Source organism: Balaenoptera ricei, chromosome 3 (genome assembly GCF_028023285.1).
Source record: "Balaenoptera ricei isolate mBalRic1 chromosome 3, mBalRic1.hap2, whole genome shotgun sequence".
Taxonomy (NCBI): Eukaryota; Metazoa; Chordata; class Mammalia; order Artiodactyla; family Balaenopteridae; genus Balaenoptera; species Balaenoptera ricei.
In genome coordinates this window covers 45640850-45650413 of record NC_082641.1, presented here as the reverse complement: position 1 = coordinate 45650413, position 9564 = coordinate 45640850, and the positions used below count along the sequence as shown (strand labels likewise).

General features: G+C 39.9%; 1 pseudogene; it reads right to left on the bottom strand.

The window, feature by feature from the left end:
• Positions 1-492: 492 nt before the first annotated feature.
• Positions 493-935, bottom strand: LOC132363621 (ADP-ribosylation factor-like protein 16; annotated as a pseudogene).
• Positions 936-9564: the final 8629 nt, after the last annotated feature.

Sequence of the window (9564 nt, the reverse complement as noted above, 5' to 3'; positions counted from 1 at the left end):
CAACACCAAGCGGCACCAGCAGCCACTAGAAGCAGGGAACGGATTCCCCCTCAGAGCCTCCACACTTCTGGCTTCCAGCACCGTGAACGTAAGTTTGTGCTGCTGCAAGCCACCATTTGTGGCGATTTGTTACAGAGGCCCTAGGACACAAATGCACCAAGCAATAGGTGTTTTCCCACAAGCTTCCTTATACTGTCACGGTATCGGAAACTCAACAGGTTGGAGCTTGTGTCAGAGTTGAGAGAGCAGCTCTCCTGGGGGGAGGGGAACAAATCCCCTAGAACCATCCCAGGATGGTGTAGGACACAGGCCACCCGGCAGGCCTGTCCTCCTCTCCCAGCGCTGGAACCAGAGGGCAGATGTCAGGAGTTTCTATAACCTGGGTGCCTCAGTTTACCCATCACTGCAACTCAGCACAGAACCCCATCTTCTAGGGCTTATTCTGCCCTTATAAAAGCAACAGATAGCCAGAGGCCAAGCAGTGCTGCTTCTGCCTTCTTGCCACAGAGCCGGCCAGCCACGCTTCTCCGCCCTGCAGTCAACCATCAGTTCTGTGGGTGTCCTCGAGCCAGCGCAGCACTTCTGACAAGCCAGTGCCTTTCCGCGCACTGATTTCTACGTGGTGATATTCCGCTTGGCACAAGCAATGAGGTCCGGGAGCCTGATTAACGACTTCATCTCTTCTATGGTCATGTAACAGGGCAGGTCAATTTTATTGAAGAGAATCAGAACCGATGCTTCTTCAAGTTGTTCGGCCGAAAGGAGACCCAGGAGCTGTGCACATGATGCAGAGAGCTGGGTGGGGTTAGAGGCGTCCGCCATGAACAGGAGAGAATGACAGTTTCCATAGTAACTGGACCAGATGGGGCCCATGCACCACCCCCCAGCTCCCGGATGGTGATCTTTCTCTGAGCCACAATGTCCGTTAGGTTGGTACCCACCGTGGGCCGCGTCAGGGGAGGATCACCCAGGTCGCCCTTCCCATCCCGGGAGCTCAGCTGTGCAAGGCAGTCAAGGTCTCCGTAGTGAGGTGGATGGACCTAGAGTCTGTCACACAGAGTGAAGTAAGTCAGAAAGAGAAAAACAAATACCGTATGCTAACACATATATATGGAATCAGAAAAAAAAAAAAGGTTCTGATGAACCTAGGGGCAGGACAAGAATAAAGACGCAGACGTAGAGAATGGACTTAAGGATACGGGGAGGGGGAAGGGTAAGCTGGGACAAAGTGAGAGAGTGGCATGGACATATATACACTACCAAATGTAAAATAGATAGCTAGTGGGAAGCAGCCGCATAGCACAGGGAGATCAGCTCTGTGCTCTGTGACCACCTAGAGGGGTGGGATAGGGAGGGTGGGAGGGAGGGAGACGCAAGAAGGAGGATATATGGGGATATATATATGTATGGCTGTTTCACTTTGTTATACAGCAGAAGCTAACACACCATTGTAAAGCAATTATACTCCAATAAAGGTGTTAAAAAAAAAAAAAAAAGGTCTCGGAGCGGGGCCAGGGAGGGAGCACTGGCGGACCCCGCCCCGGGCGTCCCCCCGCCCTGCTCACCGCCAGCGCCCCCCGATCCCCATCCCCCCTGCCCGGCACGGAAGAATTGTCTGCAAGCGTTTCACCAACAGCGTCTCCCCCAGGCCCGTGGCACCGAGCCTGCTTATTTTTTTATAATATCCTCTCCAAGGTATTTTGAAGTTCTGCTGCTATTTTAATGGAAATATCTTTATTGAATTTCTTTCATTTTATACATGCATGATGGTTGGTTTTAAAATGTCACACCAAACAAAGAAAATGAATATTCTTAGAATTACATTGTTAATAATTCATTAGTTTACAATAATGTATTTTGTAAAACAGGAAGAAAAACAGAAACAAAGATTAAACTTTACAGAATGAAAAACAGCCTCTTGCTTCACCAGCTCCCAGTCCAGAACCACTGTCATGTCCCTTTTCAATGTTTGGGTTCTTAGTTTTTCTGGTACTTACCACTATAACTTTAAGTAATAGGCTTTTGGCTTTGTTTCTTGGTTTACCAATGTTAGATACTAGCACACATTACCTCCTGCTTTAAGGATGATAAGATTCGGCCTCCTGTGTCATGTGGGTACCTGAGAGTTGGTTCATCTACTGGTGAACACCCGCTGCTTATAACACTGACTCTGGTGGTGATTATGGCCGGCATAGAGTGTCTTGCTGGGATATTCTGAGGACCCTTCCTCTGGGTGTTGCGGCTTCATTTCTTCCTGGGATCACTGGCTACCTAGAGCACCAACTCTCCTGTGTCCTCTGCTCATTCTCATTGTTTTAGCCCGGGGAAAACTCTACTGCTCCTACAAAGACTAACACAAATGATGATCCTTTCCATCACCCCTGGGAACCCTCCTGCTCTCTTTATCGACTGGATTTTCAATTCTGAGCATTCCCAAAGCCACTGGCCAATCAACCCTTGCAGTGTATTGGGCTATGATGCCCTCCAGTCTTGTGTCTGTCATTCCAATCCTGTTTGATTTCTCTATTTCAGAAACTTCTTAAGACTACCTAGTACGCTAGGAAGATTATTTTCTAACAGTTCAGTTAATGAGTTTTCCTTTTAAATATCTAGATTTTTTTTTCTTCATTCCAAGGTATTTGAGGAGGGAAGGGAATAGATGCATCTACACCCAGACAGCCATCTTAATCCAATCTTAAATAATATTTTAGTATTTTTTCCCTTTACAACATGACAGCAGGAGAACCTCCAGGAGTCTCCTAAACAGCTGGGATAAGGTATCAGGAGAGCTCTGATGTGTATAACCGGACTCAGCTAAACACCTCTGCTTCCATTTACAATTGTACAGCTTTCAGTGCCCTTTATTCATTGAGACTAATTGTTTAGTTTAGACTTACAACTGACCATTGCTGAAAGACAAAAAGCTCAAGAACTTTGATCTTGGAACATAAAAGTTAAGGACAGACATAAAGGTAATACCAATTCTATACATTTGCATCAGTGATCTTTGCCTTATCTGTAAGTTAGAATAAACCTTTTGTAGAATATGAAGATGGCTCTACAACTTCCAAAAGACATTTTTAAAGCAAAATATATTATTGTTATATCCAATTTAGATTTTCATTTATTGGGAATAAAGACTAGCCACATCAAAATGGGCTATATGTAAAGAAATGCTCACCATAGCACTTTAAAACCTTCTCTCTCATATGGTATTTTAAATGCAAAGCATAAATATAAACTTCCAAAATTAAAAAAAAAATCTCAGTTGAATTCGTAACAGTTATGAAAGCAAATTTGGTCTATTTTTGATTGCTAAAACATGTTAAATTTCAACCTACATTTTCGTATGTATTGTCACTAAACCAACATCATCTGTCATTTGAAAGTTTGTCCCGAATGTATTTTTTATGAAATAATTTATTTCAACTAAATTAAATTGTGTGCCTTCCCATGGTCAGTGTGAAAAGTTGCAATTCGCTTTTTTTCTTCCAGTTTTATGGAGATATAATTGACATACAGCACTGTGTACGTTTCAGGTTTACAGCATAATTTGACTTACATAAATCATGAAATGATCATCACAATAAGTTTAGTGGACATCGATCATCTCACGTAGATACAAAGTTGAAGAAATAGAAAAATAATTGTGTGTGATGAGAGCTCTTGGAATTTACTCTCCTAACAACTTTCAAACATAACATACATCAGTGCTCACTATATTTATCACGTTGTACATTACACCCTAGTATTTACTTACAACTGGAAGTTTGTGGTACCTTTGACTGCCTTCCTCCAGTGTACCCTGCCCTGCCTCTAGTAATCACATATCTGATCTCTTTTCCTATGAGTTTATTTGTTTTTCGGTTTTGGAGTATAATTGACCCTACAACACTATGTTAATTCCTGTTACACAACGTAGTGATTTTTTTCTGTAGATTTCAGAATGATCACCACGATAATTCTAGTTACGAATTTTACCATACAAAAACATTACTTAGTTGTTGACTATATTCCCCATACTGTATATTTCATCCCCATGATTCATTTATTTTGCAACTGGAAAATAATCCTCAGTCTCCCTAACCTATTGCTTTCCTCCCCCTAACCCCCTCTCCTCTGGCAACCACCTGTTTATCATCTGTATTTGAAACTCTATTTCTGTTTTATGTATGTTCATTTGTTTTGTTTTGTAGATTTCACATAAGTGAAAGCCTACAGTGTTTGTCTTTCTCTGACTTATTTCATTCAGCATAATTCCCTCTAGGTCCATCCATGTTGTTGCAAATGGCAATATTTCATTCTTTTTATGGATGAATAATATTCCAGTGTACATATATACGACATCTTCTTTATCCATTCGTCTATTGATGTGCACTTTGGTTGCTTCCATATCTTGGCTATTGTAAATAATGCTGCAGTGAACATAGGGGTGCATATATCCTTTCTAATTAGTGTTTTTGTTTTCTTCAGATAAATACCCAGGATTGGAAATGTTGGATCATATGGTAATTCTATTTTTAATTTTTTGAGGAATTTCCATACTGTTTTGTATAGTGGCTGCACCAATTTACATTCCCACCAACAGTACATGAGGGTTCGGTTCCCTTTTCTTCACATCCTCTTCAACACTTGTTACTTGTTGTCTTTTTGATGATAGCCATTCTGACAGGTATGAGGTGATATCTCATTGTAGCTTTGATTTGCATTTCCCTGATTATTAGTGATGTTGAGTATCTTTTCATGTGCCTGTTGGCTATCTGTATATCTTCTTTGGAAAAATGTCTATTCAGATTCTCTGCCCATTTTCTAATAGAGTTGTTTTTGTTTTTTGATGTTGAGTTGTATGAGTTCTTTGTATATTTTGGATATTAGCCACTTATCAGATATATTGTTTGCAAATATCTTCTCCCATTCAGTAGGTGATCTTTGTTTTGTTGATAGCAATTTGCTTTCATAGAATATGTATATTACTAAAAATTACAGTAAAGTGAAATTTATTTTTTCAGTTATACTTCTATCTATATCTAAAGTAAAAGATCTTATATCTTTTAATCATATATATTAAGTAAAAGATTTTTCTTAAAACCATTCCTTATTCAATACCTGCAAAAATGATGAAAAGACTAAAAAATGCTAAGAGGGTTCAGAACATTAGATGTTGCCATGAATGTGAATCTTAAGTCAAAAAGGTTGAGAAATGACTATTTAAAGTAACCCTCAGGAGTATCTTCAACACTAGAGGAGAATAATGAAATTCCATTAGCGATTATCGTTTGGAGGGGGATCCTCATTACAATGATTTTACTTACTTTACTTTTTTGACATTTAAATTAATCCCACTGGTAAGTACTTTAAAAAAATCACATAAGCTCCTAAATATCTAGTTATGACCAATCTAAACTGACTGGAAAACACATATAAAATAATAATTAATGACTCAGCATTGACCCAGAAAATATAAAGTTATGTTTAAGTTGTTTTGATGAAAATTTATTGAATTTTACCAACAATGATGGCTGGTATCTGACTATGAGTTTTTTCTTCTGAACAAGTTTGTTAACTTAGTAAAATGCATCCAACATAGTTATGCAGTATTGGTTAGGATAAATTTCTCCCTTTCTGATTACCATAGCCTACTAACATCATGTAGATACACTTTGTGTTGGTGCAAATTCCATAATGATAATGTAGGAGAGAGAAATAATGTCCTAAAAACAATACACCAGTCATTCAGGAAATGGAATCCCAGGTGAGGCAACTTCTTTCAAAATGGGTAGATTGTGACTAAGAGTTTGAAAGTTGGTCTTATGGAGAGCAGTGGCATTTTTTTTTTTTCTGTATATTTGCAGGGCAGATGACAGTCACATGTGCTAAACACTTCACTGAGCATACCCAAGGTGGTTTGCAATTGCAAGCATGTTAATTATATTTCCGTCTATTTCTATGGCATTCCAGGAAGCATATCAGAACTTAAATGGGTAAGAGTCCTCCTGGATTTTATTACAGGGAGCATTTTAACCAATTCTTACACATAAGAGAAGAAAATTTTTAAAAATATTTTATCACTTCAACTATTATTAATTAGAATAACAATATATAATAAACCTAACAAACCACTGTCACGCACCAGTGTGCTGAGATGCCAGTGCTGAGATGCCAGAACTGAGAACCAGCATCCTAGGATACCACAAAGTATGCCCTTTAAAATTTGAGATACTTGATGTTTAGTTTGTCAGGGCTGCTGTTCAAAGTGCCAAAAGTAGGTGGCTTAAAGAACAGAACTGTATTGTCTCACAGTTCTGGAGGAGGTCCAAAATCAAGGTGTTGGCAGGGTTGGTTCTTTCTGGAGGGCTCTGAGGGACAGATCTGTTCTAGGCCTCTCTTGGGGTTGTATATGGTCTTCTCCCTGTGTCTTTTCACAGCATTTGTCCCTCTATGCATGTCTGTCTTTGGGTCCAAGTTTCCCCTTTTTATAAAGACACCAGTCATTGGATTAGGGCCCATCCTAATGACCTCATTTTAATTTGATTACCTGTGTAAAGACTGTCTCCCAATAAGGCCACATCCTAATGTTCTGGGCATTATGACTCCAACATATCATTTTTAGGATGGTCAACCCATAACATTTGGAGCCAAAAAAATGCTTGGAATAATAAAAGTAGTCTCTGAGAAGATGGCAACATCTTGACTACACAGCTGCTTGCATCTCCCAGCTAGCACCAACCAAGCAAGAGGATGAAGAAGCTTGCACAAGGAACAATTCTCACAGTGAGTAGCTGACATTACACGCACAATCTCCAATTATGAAAGATCTAGAAATAAATATGGGAATTGGGAGTGAGAAAGTTGGTTTGGGGAAAGACGCTGAAGTCAAACCTTAATCGATTTGATAAATGTAGGGAATTTCCTTAAGTTATTTTTCGATGCCAGGCTCCCTTCGACCCAGGGCCTCTCAGTACCCATTCCTCCCCAGACTGCCCCCAAGAGCGTAAATGCTAGCTGCACCTGTGTTTGCATATTTATAACTGCCATTCTTGTAATCTTCACAGTTATTCATAATGAAAAATAGTTTTCATTTACATGTTTTTTTCCCATGCATTTTCTCTTCACCCTCTAAAACTGGGTGAAGAGAAAATTTTGATTAAAAATAATATAAAATACAGTACATCAAACATAGAAGCTGGTAAATTCAGAAGATTATAGGTTCTAAATATAAGAATACTTCCTTTTGGAAAATACTCTAACACTATTTCTTTTCAAGGAAGGCACACACATACACTTTTTTTTTAAATGGAGGTAGCAAGGCTGTCGCTTTACATGATGTCCAGGAGCAGCTATACAGTTTGTGGGACCCAGTGTAAAATGAAAATACAGGGCCCCTCGTTCACAAATTCTTAAGAACGGAAATATCAAAACAGTAGAGCATTAAACCAAGTGCAGGCCCTTCGAAGCATGGGGTCCTCCCTAAGCTCTTATACGCAAAGAATAATTTCACTTCGGTAGACTTTTCTCATTATATAATATAGGCGATTATCTCAGAATTTAGGGAGGGACTAACTAATTATTAGATAACTTAATGAAAAATTTGAAGCTTACATGAAGGGCAGGATGTGACCTCACGTTTGCACTCTTATCAGCGACTTTACTCTTGCTCACTGTTTCCTTGTTCTCTCTTGCCTGCTCTTTTTCTGTCCTCTTATCTCCCTTCCCCCATCTAACCACAGTAAGGAGTGGAAGCATGATCTCATGGGTTTGTGTACTTATGAGAGCATTGGTTTGTATTTCATTTTACTTTCTGAAGAAGTTGAGTCAATAAAAAAAAATAAACTGTACAGCAGTTCACAGAAATGGGTTTGACATACGTTACGAGCTTTGCTTTAGTCACCTTAAAGAATTTAGACAAAAACAATGTTTCATGAGTAATAATTGTGTCTTTGTACAAGTTAAGTGGGACTTGTTAGTGGGATGGAGATAGAAGGCCAAATGGCTTGGATGATTTTTTGTTTAAATTTATACTTATTTTGTTAATGTCATGATGTTGGGTCACATAGAAGTGCAGAGATTTGACCTCTAGAATTCCTTGAGAACTTGATAAGCTGAAAGCAAACCTCTTGGGTCACAGTCAGCCAGTCTGTCACTGTATCTATTTTCCCTGGGGTCTTCCCTAAGCTGCAGCTCTTATTGGCAGCTGTCCCAAGGGTACTGGGAAAAGACTCTGCCCTTTCTGTGGTGTCACTTTCCTGTGGGATTGTACCTATTTAGCAGACGTGGAATAGCCCTGGGGAGGTAGATAAAGAGGTGTGGGGAAAAAAAGGATTGATGTATATAGTAACTGAATTTTAATAAGACTATTCAATGTGAGATATTTGTATTTGTATGATTTAAGAGTACTCGCATATATGGGTTCAGAAAAGTAAACTAATCTGATTTTGTTTATATTTCAGGTGATATGAATGAGAATTTCTTTCAAATGTTTACTCTCTGGGACTGCGTTACTATAAAGTGTGTGTCTTGGGGAGGGGAGCAGAGAAGAGACTTCTTACAAGGAGGGGATGTGTAGGTCCCTCTGTTCCCTCTCAAGCCCCGGGTGGTTCCCAGGTGACAGGCACATCTTGAGGATCAGGAATTCATGACTTCTGTGTCCCTGCTGCAGCCCCATCTTCTAACACAGACTACGCTGGGCTTTAACTTCTTCATCCAACAAATGAAAAAAGTGCTACTTGTCTTGCATGGATCACATGACAGGATGTATATGAAAGTAATAAATCATCATCTATGTCATAAATACAAATAATGGAATTTTGTTGCGTGTAGCTAAATCAAATATTGATAACAACATATAGTACATACCCTAATGGGAAGGTAAGTGTTAAAATATTTTCTGATTCTCTGCCAATTTTGGCCCAAGACCTCCAGTACCCTTTCATCCATCAGGCTGCCCTAAGAGCTAAAAATGATAGAAGCATCACCGTTCCCACATTTATAACTGCCATTCCTGTTGCCTTCAGGATGTGAAACACAATTATACCACGTAAGGTTCACAGTCCTGACTAATTCCATCCCCTCCGAAATCACTGCAAAACATTATTTTATCCTTTTTTTTAAATTAATTTTTATTTTATATTAGAGCATAGTTGATTTACAATGTTGTGTAGCTACTGAGAAGAGGGCAGCACTTGTCTCTGGTACCATGGACTTAAGCCTGGGTCCTGAGGAGGTGGGGAATGGGAGAATGGTGCTGTGATAGATACTGAAAGGATTGTTTCCACCAAACCCTCTGGAAGGGCGTTTAGAGCAATGTTTTCCACTCATGTTCTGAAGTTCAACACCAAAGCTGGAGGAGAGATTCTTTTGTTTTCACATGGAACACAGATTGGATTTAGCCCCTGCAGGACGCCAGCCTTCTCAGCCTCGTCTGCCATCAAGATGACTTCCCAATTTCAGTAACAGCCAAAACATGTGGCACAAACGGCCAGAGGCTGGTCTCTGGTGGGAGCACGCAGTGGACCCGACGTCCAGCAGCAGCAGACAAGGCCAAAGGGGCGTAAGGCAAAAGCGGGC